At 44.7% G+C, this 16,747-nt stretch overlaps 1 non-coding gene across 1 annotated transcript; it reads right to left on the reverse strand.

Moving 5' to 3' along the window:
- Positions 1 to 11,652: 11,652 nt before the first annotated feature.
- On the reverse strand, positions 11,653 to 11,737 carry TRNAR-UCG (transfer RNA arginine (anticodon UCG)). The gene has a single exon. It is a non-coding gene; the product is annotated as a tRNA-Arg (tRNA).
- Positions 11,738 to 16,747: the final 5,010 nt, after the last annotated feature.

Genomic DNA, 16,747 nt, shown 5'->3' on the forward strand with positions numbered 1-16,747 from the left:
TCCTGCGTATTTATGGGTCTCCTTTCGGAATTTCTAATCTGTTGATGTATGTGCACCTACCACGTTTTATGGCAGGATTAATAATCTCATAGCTCCCTCATCTCTGCCTTACTATTCCTTGAAAATTTCATATTTTCTCTTACATAAGAACTCTAAAAGGAACTTGTTAATTTCCACTTAAAAATCCTGTTGAGATTTTCATTGGCAGGGTTTTAAATCTAGCTTGAGGGGTGCCTGGGTGGCTCAGTCAGTTAAGTGTCTGACTTCAGGTCATGATCTCATGGTTCATGAGTTCGAGCCCCACATTGGGCTGTGTGCTGATAGCTCAGAGCCTAGAGCCTGCTTCAGATTCTGGGTCTCCTGCTCTCTGTGCTCCTCCTCTGCTCATTCTCTCTCTCTCTCAAACATTAGTAAGTGAATAAATCTCCTAGCTCAATTTGGAGAAAAGCGCTATCTTAACTCGTGAACCATGAGATCATGACACTTAACGGGCTGTGCCACCCAGACGCCCCTGAATTCTTCAGTTCTCGTGGTTTTTCAGTTAATTCTCTTGGCTTTCTGGGTAGTCCAGTCATGTCCCACTGGTGGTAGTTTTATCCTTGACACTCTTTTTTCTTTAGGGATTACAGGGATCAGGACCTCCAGTGTAACGTTGGGTGGCATCCTTGTTTTTCTCCCAATGGGAATGGTTCTCATGTGTCATCACACAGTTCTTGCTCTAAGTTTCTGCTAGATAAACTCCATTAGGCTGAAAATGTTTCCTTTTGTTCCCAGCTTGCTGAAGGTTTTTACCCTGTATTTAACAATGATGGATTTTGCTATCTCCTGAGTTAACCAAAAGTCTTCATCTTATTACTGTGCTGCTGTCCATGAACAGACTTCCTCAAGCTGTCCTTGGGTTTGCTTGTAAGCCCTGTTTAGTTTTAGAGGATTTGTTCATTTCTTTAGGATTTTTATATTTACTTCTGGGCCAATTTCACTTTTTGTTTTAATGGTGTCGCTGTTCCATTTTGATAACAGCATTATGCTAGCCTTGTAGAATGGATTTGGAGATGTTTAATCTTTATCTTTTTCTTTGTTCTGCAATAATTTGTAGAACAGGAGTAATTTGTTGCCTCAAAGTTTGGTAGGCTTTATTTATAAAAATATCTCTGTTTGGTTCCTTTTTAAGGGGTAGATCTTTGCTTTTTAATCCTGTGCCATTTTATTCAGGTTTTCTATCCTTCAGTCCATTTTGGCAGTTTATATTTTTTGAGTCGTATTTCATGTGTATTTAAGCTGTTTGGGGCATCATTTTGGACCTTCTTACTTATAAGCGACAAAATCTAACTCCAACTAGCAGAAGCAAACCAGGGCTCGTTGACAGAGGTCTAAGAATACAGCTCTAGGCAGAGCTGATCCAGGTCCGGCATGATTTCGTTAGGACTCTCATTTGTTTCTTGGATTACCTCTGCTTCTGTAGGTGGACGAATCTCTTTCTCCCTACCATTGTTTTCTGCAGGAAGCTCTGGTTTACACTCAGTCCTTACAGGCAAAGAGTTCCTCCCTTAGCATCTGTGTATTTCACAGAAGATCAGTGGGTATTCTTGGGTCGCTGGCCCTCTCCTGAGCAAGCGCTGTGGCCAGAGCTGAATAGGGAGGATGGGGGTTTGGTGGGAGGCGAGATGAGCCAAACCTGATTCGTATGTACCACGTGCTCCATAGAATAGAGAGGTTCTTTTACCAGAATAAGGAGACGGGGTGAGAGCAGTTAAAACCAACAAACATTTGTCCTGTATTCTGTGCATTTTATTTTCTTTGACTAGCTTTGCAAGATGTCTGCCTACTTTATTGGCCCTTTCCTTCTGTTTCTTTGGGTTTATTTGCTCAAAGCTACCTTATTGAGTTGTGTGCTTCATTTCAGTCGTGTTTTCTAGCATACTCGTGGCTACCAGTGTTCCTCTGAGTACTCCTTTGACTGTTACCTGCTTGATCATATGTATCTGCGATTTTTTTGGCATTGTATCTGTAAGCCTGGCCTTAGATATTTCTCTAGCTTTCAGTGATTGTGTGATGTACCTAATAGCCCCTGTTTTCCCCCTGAAACCTTTTCATCACCATTTCTCCATCTCTTCTCAGTCTTTTAGCTCCTGTGGGCCGTAGCTAAGCTTCCCGATGCAGGTACAGTCCTGTGTTCTGCATAGTACTCCCCTTTGCCATTCTCTGAAGTTGAATGCCCCCTCCATTTCCCAGCTTAGCGGCAGAATCCAACCATGAGTGAATAGATCTCCCAGAATGAGCTGAGTATTCTAAGAGCTCCCCCTCCGCCCCCCACGATGCCATGGTCAGTCCATGCAATTGGATGCCCAATAGTAGTAATTTGTTAGGTTTGAGACTTGTGGCCCTTCGGGCTCTGCGCCTGTATCACTTTAGCATCGGCCTTACGGCAGGTCATTTCCACTAGAACTTCCCCACCCGCCTCCTCCCTCACCATGCGGCCACCGGCATACGGGTGCCAAGGAGCACACCTGGTAATCTGAGCGAGCCACGTGTTTTTTCTCCTTTAGCCTGTGACTGCGGTAAGCTACCTTGACAGTTTTCTCATCTTAAAACATCCTTGCATTCCTGGAATAAAACAGCCATGATATATTTTCCAATATATTGCTGGACTTGTTTTTCTGATATTTGGGGGCATTTTGGCATCCAGGCTCAGAAATGAGATGGTTTAAGTTTTTTCTCTCCTGCGCTGCCCCTGTTTTTATATCGAGATTATTCCAACTTCATAAAATGAGTTAGAGAGGGTTCTATTGTCATTACAAGTGTTTGTACAACATTGGAATTTTGGATTTCTAAAATTTTTGGTAAAGCTTGCTGTAAAACCATGGTGCCTGGCATGTTTAGGGTGGGTAGGAAGTTTTTTTTTTGGTTTGTCTTGTTACAAGAGCAAGACATTACGAGCTGGGGAGAGGAGCAGAGGGAGAGGGAGAGAATCCCAAGCAGGCTCCAGGCTCAGTGTGGAGCCCCATGTGGAGCTCGATCCCATCACCCTGGGATCATGACCTGAGCTGAAATCAAGAGTCAGCTGCTCTACCGACTGAGCCACCCAGGCACCCCAGGTGGGGAGATTTTTAACTCTAGATTTTTGGTGATAATAGATCGTTTAGGTTTCTCTGTTCTGGATTCTGTGATACTTTTAAGGAAAAATGTTTTCCTATTTTGTTATCTTTGTGCTTTCAAATTTATCACAGAGTTCTTTGTAGAACTGCCTTATGTTTGTAATCTTGGCTATCCACATTGTGTCTCCTTTTTTGTATCTAATATTATTGTGCTTTCTCCTTTTTTGTCAGTCTTGGTAGACATTTCATTATTCTTCAGCGCATCAGTTCTTTGTTGTCATTCTTCTTTGCTATTAGTTTGTTTCTATTTCACGAATCAGAAATATGAATTTCCCTTTTTCTCACACTCGCCTGAGTTTATCCTGTGGCTCTTATTCTAACCCTTGTGCGTGGGCACTTCGGCTCGACCTCCTGCCCGCGCCCAAGCCTGAAGAAAAGGTGAAAGAATTGTATGCCCTTCATGAGGCCACCGCTTTGTAAGATTTGCCATGTTCTACTCCTTTCTACACACAACATGCATAGGTTTTACATCGAGTTGTTATGTCTGTTTAACCTCTTTTAGAACAGATACCTTAATGGGCTTTTTTTTTTTTTTTTTTTTTTTTTTTACAAGTTCAAGCCAGTTATCTTATTACAATGTACCATGTTTGGATATCTGTGATTCTTTATGCATACTTAGATTTGGGTTAAACAATTTTAGCAAAAATAGCTTAGGACTGATGTGTTCCTATTGCTTATCTAAGGCGCATGGTGGTGATGGAGAAGGTCCCAATCACTGGTGGTGCTAATTTTGATCACCTGGTTAAAGAGATGGCTTCTAGATCATTTCTCTACAAAGGTGCTCTTTTCCCTTTGTGGGACAGTCTTACCCTTTCAGGCCAAAATGTCCTTTGATGCAGGTCTGTATGCATTTGTATTTAGTTATTATTATTAAAAAAATTTTGTTTAATGTTTATTCATTTTTGAGAGAGAGCACAAGCGGGGGAGGGGCAGAGAGAGAGGGAGACACAGAATCCAAAGCAGGTTTCCAGGCTCCACGGTGTCAGCGCAGAACCCAACATGAGGCTCGGACCCACGAACTGTGAGATCATGACCTAAGCTGAGGTCAGAGACTTAATCAACTGAACCACCCAGATGCCTAATTTAGTAATAAATTAAATTATTTAATTAGTAAGTTAAAATGTACATACAATTTCCCATCATAACCATTTTTAAAGCATTTTTTTGAATGTTTATTTTGAAGAACGTGAGTGGTGGGAGGAGGGGCAGAGAGAATCCCAAGCAAGCTCTGTGCTGTCAGCTGTCAGAGCCCGGTGTTGGGCTTGATCCCACAAACCATGAGATCGTGACCTGAGCTGAAATCAAGAGCTGGAGGCTTAACCGACTGAGCCACCCAGGCGCCCCATCCCATTGTAACCACTTCTTAGCATACAGCTCAATAGTGGTAAATACATTCACAATTTTGTGCAAACACTCTCCTTTTCCGACTGGCTTGGCAGAATGTCTTCAAGGTTCAGCCATGTTGTTAGCGCATGTTAGAATTTCCTTTTTACGGATGAGCCTGTCCCATTGTTTGTGTATACCACAGTTTGCTTATCCATTCACCCATCGGTGGACTCTTGGATTCCTTCCACCGTTTAGCTATTGTGAATAATGCTGCTATGAACGTGGGTGTACAGGTGTACAAGTATCTCTTTGAGACCTTGGTTTTAACTCTTCTGAAGATATGCCCAGAAGTGGAATTGCTGGATGATAGGGTAATTCTATTTTTAATTAAAAAAAAAATTTTTTTTAATGTTTATTTTTGAGAGAGAGAGAGGGAGACAGAATCCCAAGCAGGCTCCGTGCCGTCAGCACGGAGCCTGATGTGGGGCTTGAACCCATGAACCATGAGATCATGACCTGAACCGAAACCAAGAGTTGGATGCTTAACCAACTGAGCCACCCAGGCGCCCCTCTATTTTTAATTTTTTAAGGAACCATCAGCATACTGTTTTTCATAGTGGTAGCATTATTTTACATGCCCACCAACAGTGCGTAAGTTTTCCAATTTCTTCATATCTTTGCCAACACATTATGGGTTTTTTTTTTTTAATAGTAGCTATCCTGGTAGGTGTGAAGTGTCTAGTGTTTTATTATAGTTTAGTTTTGAGTGTTTTCTAATTTCCATATGATTCCATTTTTGGTCCATAAATTATTATATTTAAATATTTGATTAAAAAAATTTTTTAACATTTATTCATTTTTGAGAGTGAGAGAGACAAAGCATGAGCAGGGGAGGGGCAGAGAGGGAGGGAGACACAGAATCCAAAGCAGGCTCCAGGCTCCGAGCTGTCAGCACAGAGTCCGACGCAGGGCTCGAACTCACAGATCACGAGACCATGACCTGAGCTGAAGTTGGACGCTCAACCGACTAAGCCACCCAGGCGCCCCTAGTTGATTATTTTTAATAATGTAAGCACCTTCAAACTCACCACCACAAAACAAAGACTCCAGCTGACTCTACAACAACCCAAGCTATCATTTGCCTCCACCCTCCCATCCTAAACCCTGTCCGTCCCATCTTCCGTTCCTCCACCCAAGGCAACCAACTTGGACTCTGTATGCCCTTGTCTTCTTCCCATGTCATTTTCTTCTATCTACGTGCGTTTTCTAAAAGGTTTTTTTAGGGGTACCTGGGCGGTTCAGTCGGGAAGCATCTGGCTCTTGATTTTGGCTCATGATCTCAGTTTGTGAGTTCGAGCCCCACATCAGGCTCCGTGACAGTGCGGAGACTGCTTGGGATTCTCTTTCTCCCTCTCTGCCCCTCCCCTGCTCAGTCTCTCTTTCTCTAAATAAACTTTTTAAAAAGGCGGTTTTTAACCTTATGAAAAGGATGACATGCCAAATGTCATATTTAGGGGCTGATGTTTCATTTAATATATTACTTTGATTCTCCTGGTTGCTGTAGTTCATTTGTTTTGACTGCCAATAATATTTCCTTGCGGGACTCTCTCACAATTTTTCCATTCACTCTTCGGCTGGTGGCCCTTGGGGTTCTTCCTCCCCGCCTCCCCCTCCCCCAGTTGTAAATATTCTGGTAGGTAATCTGTGCCGGTGTGAAAGTTCCTCTTAGGACATTTCTCGGGCACGGAATTTGTCACAGTTTTAGGCGATGCCACCAAATGTTTTCTGAAGTGGCTCCATCGATGGACATTCATCAGCTGTGGATCCCTGAGGGGACTGAAGGATTTCTTCCTGTAGTCTGTCACCTTTTGCTTAATCGATTTTGAGTTTATGGTATTAAGTACAACACATTCAAAACTGCTGTCTCCTTTTGTGAATTGAACCCTTTCTTACGGAGTGATGCTTTCCATCCCTCCAGATGCTTTTCATCCTTGTTTATGTGATGTTAGCATAGCTCCCCCCGGTTTCTTTTTTTTTTTTAAATATGAAATTTATTGTCAAATTCGTTTCCAAATCCCAGTTTCTTCTGCTTAGTATTTTTCTTTCTGCCTGGTAAATGCTTTTCCATACTCTTGCTTTCAGATGCTCCACCCATCTCTACATCGTAAAAGTTGAATCACGCATCACTATTTTTCCTTTAAATGATACACGCAGCTCATGTAACTTCTTTTAATAATTGGTATAGGGGACCCATCTGTCCTATTTGGCAGTTTGGATGGATATAAATTTCTAGATCCTAAATCTTTTCCTTCAATACTTTGAAAATATTACTTGATCGTCTTCTTGTTTTCAGCGTTGCGATGGAAAAACCTGACATTGGTCTCGTTCTCATTGCTTTGCATGTGGTATGCTCTTTCCTATCCGTGTTATCTGCGCTATTCGTAAAGTTCTAGATGGTGTGTGTAGATGTGAGTTATTCTTTTTTCTTCTCCTGGCACTCTTTGGGCATTTTGTGATCCAAGGTGCTTTATGTTTATATGATTCCAGGAAGTTTGTCTCCATTATTTCTTCAAACATCTTCTCCCTCCATGTTTAGATTTCTCTCCAGAATCCCTGTTTTTCAGATTTTAACATCTTTATTTCTACCTTCCATATCTTAGCTTTTCTTGTGCAGCTGTTTTCTTTAGTCCTTCCTCTTAGATCTTCTCAGTCTGGTATTCTGATTTCCCTGTTTCATGCCTAAGAGGTATCCCTTCTGTTAGACATCCCGTCTATTATGTTCCTTTTTTTTTTTTTAATGTTTATTTATTTTTGAGAGGGGGGAGGGGCAGAGAGAGAGGGAGACACAGAATCCGAAGCAGGATCCAGGCTCTGAGCTGCCAGCACAGAGCCCAACACGGGGCTCAAACTCATGGACTGTGAGATCCTGACCTGAGCTGAAGTTGGACGCCTAACCGACGGAGCCACCCAGGTGCCCTCCGTCTGTTGTGTTCTTTACTTCAACTCAGGTTGACTTTTCCAGCAGGTTGAAACTGCAGCTGACCATACTAGAAATTTCCTTCCTAGAGAATTCTGGGAGCCAGCATCTAACCCTTCAGCAATAGCCCGAGGGCAAGGCAGCGAGGGCACTTCCCCAGCAACTCACACCCGTCATGGGTGGAAGAGGGCTGCTCCTGGGGGGTTGGCTTCCAGCCTGCCCCTGTGTGGGTACACAGACTTCGGTGGCCAGGGAAAGTCCTCAGGCAGAGAGTTGCGTGTGATGGCCATGGAAACCTGGCCAGCACGCACGCATCTGTCATGTGCTGAGGGGATGCGTGTGGGGTTCTACAGAAGGCACATCCCAGCGGCAGGGAGAAGACCCTGAGAACTGGTGGAATGGAATTTCCGAAGCTGAGACCGTCGTTCTGTGGGGTGTGCAGGAGACGGGGCTCAGTGGCGGCGCCGGGTTCGCAGCTTCTTGATCTTCCAAAACTTCCTGTTCCAGAGGGCCTTCAGGCACGGTCTCTCGCCTGCTGGCCTGGCGCACGGGCTTCAGTAAGGTTCTTAAATGTGGAGTCTGCTGCCTTCAAAATACAAAGAAGCTAAACTGGCATAGGGCTTCTTTCTTTGTAGTCGGAGGCATAAGGCCGGCAATTTATCCTCAGTAGGTGCCCAGACGTCCCTGAAGGAAGTTACCTGCGTTGCAGGACCCCGGATTTTGCCCTCACCCAAAGCCCAACCATCTCTGCTTATCTGTATCTGAGCGGCGTGTGAGGCAACATGGACAGTTGGCTCAGTAGGAACCAGGGTCCGTGTCATCGACGTAGTGGAAAGTCAGGACAACAGCAGTAGCTCATATCGTGCTCCGGCCTGATCCACTGATGACACCTGCAAGAGACTCCACAGCCCCTACGGAAGGCGTAAAGGCACTTGGCACACCTTGCCTGGTGACGCAGAGGAATAAAAGCACTGGCCGAGGCTGTCCGCTGCGCGTCAGCAGTGACAGCAACTTTTCAGCTGCTGTTGCCATAGAGTCCGATGATGCTAACTACTAAAGTGTGTGTGTTCAGTAACCCTCACTGGTTCGCAGTGAGGTGCCAAGGGCCAGAAACCTTCGTTCCCAACCGGTCCCGGTTGTTAGCCATGGAGGTGGTCGTGGGTACCACAATGCCTCAGTGGTTTTTGTTTGAGACCAGCACTCTCTTTTCCTCCCTGTGGTATGCACTCTGGTTCCAACTGTGTGCCCCGGGCCCAGGGCCCACATGAGGTTGCTGGCTCCGTATTCCGCCCACATTTCTAGAAGCTACCAGCAGAGGTCACGATGAGCACGTCCAAGCGGCAAGTCAGCACCCACCCCTGTTCGGCAGCAGCCGCGCCATCCGTCCTGATTGTGGGATCCAAGACCAGCCACAGCAGGCCAAGTCCAACTGGGGGCTCCAAGTGTCTCAACAGCAACTGCGACACAAGTCCCATGCCCCACGGGGAACTCACTTACAAGGCGCTATCGGTCCCCTCCCCTCCAGCGTATATAAAACAGAAGACGTGCTTGGAGAGGGGTGGGGAGCTGCCTTCGTCTTTCAGTTTGAAAGTATCCAAATCAGGGTGCCGGGGACTCAGCAGTATCTGTCCCCCCAGATTTTTCAGAAAATGGCATGGAATCCAGGAAACCATGAGAGGCCGAGGAGGGGGTGAGACCTCAGAACCCTACAGGGGTATTCTCCCCAGAGGCCTCCTCACCCCCCTATTTTGAGTGTTTCCCTTCTAGAAATTGCTGGAACTTTCAGACTCTTACTTTCCTTGCTCCCTTCATTTGCCTTGTCTCTGAACCCTCCAAGTGCTTTCCTCCTTCATATGGGTCCCCTGTCACCTTATGTCTTCCATAATCTAGCATTTTGATAGTCAAGTTGTGCCTTATTAAACCGTCCATGGCCACACATAGCTTTGCGAGAGGGGGCCTTTGCAGGGAGAACCTCCCCTTTCTTCGTTCTCTGTCCAGACACTTTTTGGGCCCCCTACCTCCCCGCCAGCTGTCCCCTCCCCACTCCCCAAGGCAGAGCATATCTTGGCACAGAGAACTATTTTACTTCTCTCAGTGTCTCCCAGAGCCAGTGCACAGAGGAGGGAAAGGCCAGGGGTCTGAGGAAGGGCAGGTCACGTCGTGTGTCTGTGCCGAGCAGGGGCATGGTAAGTCTGGAAGGTACGGGGCTTGGAATGCCAGGCTAAGGGGCTTTGACCAGAACTGCTTGAGGTGGCAAGATCTGGTACATCGAGTCTGGGAAGGGGAGACGGATGGCTAGAAGCCAGCCCAGCCCGTGTGCAGACCCTGAGTGAAGGGACTCTGACTTCCCAAGGTGTTGGGGCTTCAGAGAAATGGCCGAGGAGGAGAGACTTTGACTCACCCCGGTCTCATGAGCAAGGACGGCCATCCCTATCTTATACCAAGGTGAGGGCATTCAGACCAACTGAATATAGGAGTTTATCACCAACAGACAGGAGGAACTTCTAGAAGATGAACTTCAGAAAGAATGAAAAGAGATCAGAGAGGGAAGAGATCAGAATGAAAAGAGATCAGAGAGAAGAGATCAGAGAGGGAAGAAGGAATGAAGAGCAAATAAGTGACTGAGGATGATGTCCAATTTGGGGGTGGTTCTTAAAAAGTCAAAATTAAGTACTGGAGAGCAAAAACCCAAAAGAACAGAGAGCGATAATAATAAAGTGTTCTAAAGGCTTTGTATAGGTTGAAGGGAGATAGATCCATTGACTAAGTTTAGACTTTTGTCAATACACTTGGTGAAATGTAAGAGTACTCTCCAAAAGAATAGAAATTGTAGGGCGCCTGGGTGGCTTCGTCGGTTAAGCGTCCAACTCTTGATTTCGGCTCAGGTCATGATCTCACAGTCGTGGGATCAAGCACGGATCTTGTTCAAGATTCTCTCCCTCTCTCTCTCTGCCTCTCCCTTGCGCTCACTCACCCTGAAAGAAAGAAAGAAAGAAAGAAAGAAAGAAAGAAAGAAAGAAGAAATGAGTGTATACCTTCTGAGTCAATAGAAAGAAAACGTACTGGGGCGCCTGGTTAAGTGTCGACTTTGGCTCAAGTCATGACCTCATGGTTTGTGAGCTCAAGCCCGGCTCCAGACTCTGCACCTTCTCTCTCTCTCTCTCCCTGCACCTCGTGGGATTCTCTCTCTTTCACTCACACACTCTCAAAAACAAATTAATTAATTAACTAATTAATTTAAAAAAAAAGAAAAGATATTTAAAACCCAATCATTAGAAAAGAAAGCAAGGAAGCAGAAAAACAATAGAAAGCAGGACAAACCGAACATATAAAGGTTGTGTAGAATAAAAACGACTCTGTTTTTGTTTAAGCAGAAAAAGAATTTTGGAGACTGTTTTAGGTGACACGTTTTGATGTTAATTTTCTGTGTCAGCTTGACTGGGCTAAGGGATGCCCAGAGAGGTTTTATTTCTGGGTGTGTCTGTGGGGCTGTTTCTGGAAAAGACTAGCATTTAGATCAGCAGGCGGAGTAAAGAAGGTCCCCCGCCCCAGTGCTGGTGGGCACCATCCAGTCCGTTGAGGGCCCGGAGAGAAAACCGGCGAGGGAGGGTGAACCTGCTCTCTGAGCTGGGACCGCCACCTTCTCCTGCCCTTCTGGACTGGGACCCACGCTGTCGGTTCCCCTGGTTCTTGGGCTTCAGACTTGGACTGACTTACCCCACTGGCTTTCCCAGTTCAGTCCACAAACGGCAGACTGTGGGACTTCTCGGCCTCCATAATTATGCGAGCCAATTCCTATAATAAATCTCCGACATATGGGTATATCGTGTTCATTTTGTTTAATCCACTCATGGAATCTCAGGAAGCTCAGAGACTCAGAGGTTCCATGGCCAGGAGAAACACCACTTCGAAGCGTCCAGTGGCCCCAACTGGGGAAGTGTTAGCCCTGGAGGTGTCTCACGGGGCTGGCCCGGGACCTCAGCATCCATACCCTACCACTCTTTCTTCTGGAAGTCAATAAACATCAGAACTGCTTTCAGCATCATTTCCACTAGTTGACTTAGAGCTTTTATTTGATGTTTATTTATTTTTGAGAGAGAGACAGAGAGACAGAGTGTGAGTCGGGGAGGGACAGAGAGAGAGAGGGAGACACAGAATCTGAAGCAGGCTCCGGGCTCTGAGCTGTCAGCACAGAGCCTGACGTGGGGCTCGAACCCACGAACCGTGATATCATGACCTGAGCCGAAGTCAGACGCTTAACCAACTGAGCCACCCAGGCGCACCCCCAAGAGCTTTCTTATTTGAAATAGATGATGTTTTTTTATCAAACAGAATGAATACAATTGCATGGTTTTCTTATTTAATTGTGCATGTAATGAATGATGTCAATAGATTCTCCATGGAGAATCACCCTTACTCTTCTGAAATAAACCTCATGGTGTATTATTCTTTTGATACACTCCCGGATGAGATTTGGTATTTTATTTAGAGAGTTTGCATCTATATGATTTATAAGCAACATTTGTTTTTTGCAGCATATTCCTCAGAGTTGGCTATTCCCATTTTATCAACATCATAAAGTATGCTAGAGTGTTACCATCTTTCCCTGGGGTCTGGAACAGTGTAAATAGCATATGAATCATCTGCTATTTATTTTTTTTTAATTTTTTGATGGTTATCTATTTTTGAGAGAGACGGAGCGTGAGCAGGGGAGGCGCAGAGAGAGAAGAACACACAGAATCTGAAGCAGACTCCAGGCTCCAAGCCGTCAGCACAGAGCCTGACGCGGGGCTCGAACCCATGAACCGCGAGATCATGACCTGAGCCAAAGTCAGATGTTTGACCGACTGAGCCACCCAGGCGCCCTGGAATCATCTGCTATTCAAAGGCGAGACAGAACCATCTGGGTCTGGTGCCTTTTTTGATAGTTCAAAGAATAACCACAACAAAGATTTACACTGTGTTTAGATTTGGAAAATTAATAGTGGCCCTTTGAAACACTGTAGCAGGAAGACAGGAAGTTACAGGCCTGGGAAATGATAGATCCTTAAGAGAAAAAGGAGAAAAGTGAGCTTTCTTCAAGTGAATGGAAGAATTCATGGACTTTCCTCAGTTCTCAAGCTGGACATTTTTGTTACTTATGCAATTATTGAAAACAGTGCTTGACATATCTTTTTGTTAATGTTTATTTTTTTATTTTTGCAAGAGAGAGCGAGCGAGCGAGCACTATGGGGGTGGGGCAGAGATAGGGGGACAGAGGATCTGAAGCCTGTTCCGCGCTGACAGCACAGAGCCCGACGCAGGGCTCGAACTCACAAACTGTGAGATCATGACCTGAGCTGCAGTTAGACGCTCAACCCACTGAGCCACCCAGTGCCCCCAGTGCTTGACATATCTTAATGAACTTAATGAACTTAATGACCATGAACTTTTTATTTCATAAGAGAAAAAGATGAACTTCCCGGAATGTAAGAGCCAACTTAGAAAATAATACGACGAGCAACAGGAATTTTAGCTTAACAAATTTAGCTAGTGAAGCAATTTACAATCTTATAAAGGGAGCCAATATTTCTGACTTTTTGCTCCTTCACAACAAAGGGCCTTATATATATATACTTTTTTTGCCTTCACTATCTTTAATCATCTTTCCAATCTCTTGTTTGGTCATTAATCTATTCCTGAATTCTACTGGTTTCAAGGTCAATCTTGGTATTTTACATTATCCTAGGAAATGATTAATTTCCTTTGAATTTTCCAGCTGGTTGTTGTACTTTTTCTCAAAAGCATTCCCTGGTGATTATTTTGATTTCTTCTGGATCTGCAATGATGTATCCTTCCTCTTTCTAAGCCTGTATATCCTTAAGTTTTTTACTGAAGAATATTCATACAATAAAGTAAAAAAATAACAAGTATACAGCTCACTATGTTTCCACAAAGTGAGCAAACACTCCTGTATCCAGCACCCAGAAGAATAAATAAAACGTGTCCAGCCCAGCTCCCCTAGTGGCCGCTCCTCGTCAGTCTCTACCCCCAGAAACAATATACTGACTTCTAAGGGCATAAATTAATTTTCCTGTTTTTGTAAAGCGGAAGCAGTGTGTATGATTTTATGCTTTACTTCTTTACTTCTCTACTATGTCTTGAGAGCCATCCATGTTATTCATTCCATTATATGAATATCCACTGTTATTTATCCATTTTACTGTTGATGGACATTTGGCTTGTTTCCAGTTTGGGATGGTTATAAATAGTGCTGTTCTGAACATCCTTGTTCATGTTTTTGGCTGAACATATGTACATTTTTCTGTTGCTAAGCCAACATTTTTGCTTTTTTTTTTTTCTTAATTTTTTTTTTTTTTTTTTTTTGAGAGAGAGAGAGTGCAAGCGGGAGAGGGATGGAGGGGGAGGGGAGAGAGAGAGAGAGAGAGAGAGAGAGAGAGAGAGAATCCCAAGCAGGCTCCATGCTGCCAGTGCAGGGATCGATCACACAACCCTGGGATTATGACCTGAGCCCAAATCAAGAGTAGGACGCTCAACCGAGTGAATTACCCAGGCTCCCCTTTGTTCTCTCTTTTTTAAATTTTTTTTTCAACGTTTTTTATTTATTTTTGGGACAGAGAGAGACAGAGCATGAACGGGGGAGGGGCAGAGAGAGAGGGAGACACAGAATCGGAAGCAAGCTCCAGGCTCCGAGCCATCAGCCCAGAGCCTGACGCGGGGCTCGAACTCACGGACCGCGAGATCGTGACCTGGCCGAAGTCGGACGCTTAACCGACTGCGCCACCCAGGCGCCCCTGTTCTCTCTTTAAAAAAAAATTTTTTTTTAGTTTATTTTTTGAGAGAGAGAAAGAGAGAGAGCGGGGGGGGGGGGGGCAGAGAAAGGGAGAGAGAGAGTCCCAAGCAGGCTCTGCACGGTCAGCACAGAGCCCAGTGCGGGGCTCAAACCCACTAACTATGAGATCGTGACCTGAGCCAAATCAAGAGTAGGACGCTTAACCAACTGAGCCACCCAGGCACCCCATGTTCTCTCTTTTTAAACAAAGCTTTACAATAGAAGTTTTCAAATATATTCAAAAGTAGATGGAATGGAATAATGAACCCCCTTGTGCCCATCACCCAGCTTCGATAGCAATCACCTTGCTACCCCTGCCTCATATATCCCCACTCCCCATATTTTTATTTATTTATTTATTTTTAATTTTGGAGTAACTTAAAGCAAATCCCAGATCTCAATGCATACTCCTGGTGGTTGTATACGTTCTAACACACATATCATATATATAATATATACACATGTATATTATATGTTTCTCTAGCAGATAAGGATTTTTCTCTTAGCATAACCATCTGATGGTATCATGCCCAACAAAATTAATAGTTGCCTTGATAGTATCATCTAATACCCAGTCTGCATTCAAATTGCTCTGATAATCTTAAAAATGTTTTTCTCATCCTGTTTGAATGAGGGCAGAGAGAGTCTACATTGTGCTTTCCTGTGGATGTCTTTTTTTGTCAAGTTTTTTTTTTTTTCTTTGAAAGAGAGTGAGTGGGGGAGGGGCAGAGAGAGAGAGAGAGAGAGAGGGAATCCCAAGGAGGCTCTGTGCTGTCCGCTCAGAGCCCAACACGGGGCTTGAATGCACGAACTGTGAGATTGTGACCTGAGCCAAAACCAAGAGTCAGAGGCTCAACTAAGTCACCCAGGCACCCCATCTGTGTCTTTTTCATCCACCACATTCACCTCTCACCTTTTCTTGTGCCTTTTATTTTTGGTGAAACAGGTTCACTTGCCTGTGGACTGTCCATGCGTGATTTGGCTGTGTCCTAGTGGTGATGTCTTTTTTTTTTAAATGTGTATTTATTTTTGTAGGAGAGAGAAAGCATGAGCAGGGGAGGAGCAAAGACAAAGGGAGGCACAGAATCCAAAGCAGGCTCCAAGCTGTCAGCACAGAGCCCGACGAGGGGCTGGAACTCACAAACCGTGAAATCACGCCCTGAGCCGAAGTGGAGCCCTTAACCTACTGAGCACCCCCCCCACCTGGCGCCCCCTAGTGGTGATGTCTTAATGTGCTCTGCCGTTGCCCGTTTTTCGTGTAGACTGGTAAATTTAGAAGCTATTGTTTTGGAAAGAACACTTCACAGGTGATGCTTCTGCATCACATCAGGAGGCATGTTCTGCTTTTAAATGTGAACATTGTGATTTTAGATGTGAAAATTGACCCGCGTGTTCAGGAATTGTTGGCAAGACGCATCTGTTATAAAGTCTATCGACCTTCACGTGATGGTTTCAGCAGCTGTTGGTCGAGTTCATCATGATCCTGTTGATCAACCTTCATTAACCAGGCATTGCAAAAGGGTGATTTTGTTCTCATTAGATCATTAGTTCTGTATCCTCAGCTGGGATTTTTCTAAAAGGAAAAGCTTTTCATTATTAGCTATTTGGTTACCCTCAAATATAATAAGTAGAGGAGAAACAAGAAAAGTCTTGTTTTTTCTTTTTTTAACATTAATTTCAGCATTATCTGGCGCCTGTACCAGCCAGAGCCCAGCAAGGAGATAGAAGGAGCCACTTCAACGGTGAGAATGTTGTCTAAAGAACCATTCAGCAAAGTCTTTAAGAACTGAGAAAGCAGGGGGCGCCTGGGTGGCTCAGTCGGTTCCGACTTCGGCTCAGGTCATGATCTCGCGGTCTGTGGGTTCGAGCCCCACGTCCTGCTCTGTGCCGACAGCTCAGAGCCTGGAGGCCGCCTTGGGTTCTGTGCCTCATTCTCTCTCTGCCCCTCCCCCACTTGTGCTCTGTCTCTGCCTCTCAAAAAATAAATGTAAAAAAAATAAAAGCGAGCAACTTCTGAGAGTATTATGAACTCATGATTTTTTAAAATGTATTTGAGTGTGTTTGAACCCAAGTCATTAATATTTTTGATGCTTAAATCGTCCTATCTCTGGCTGGCGGTGGTCCCTTACAGGTGGCTCCTGTGTCAATCTGACAATCCCCGTCCTAGGTTCCTTGCTATCCAGCGTGACAAGATATTTCAGACTCAGCTTGTGTATTTCCTGCCCCAGACCCAGAGTCCACCTTCTCTAAAGATACCTGCTTCCTTTTAGTGGTAAGTGGTTTTTGTTTTTGTTTTTGAGAGAGAGAGAGAATGAGCAGAGGAGGGGCAGAGAGAGAGGAAGAGAAAATCTCAAGCAGGCTCCACACTGCCAGTGCAGAGCCCGACCCTGGGCTCGATCTCACGAACTATGAGATCATGACCTGAGGCGAAATCAAGAGCCGGATGTTCAACTGACT

This window comes from Panthera onca, chromosome D1, assembly GCF_046562875.1.
Source record: "Panthera onca isolate mPanOnc1 chromosome D1, mPanOnc1 haplotype 2, whole genome shotgun sequence".
NCBI lineage: Eukaryota > Metazoa > Chordata > Mammalia > Carnivora > Felidae > Panthera > Panthera onca.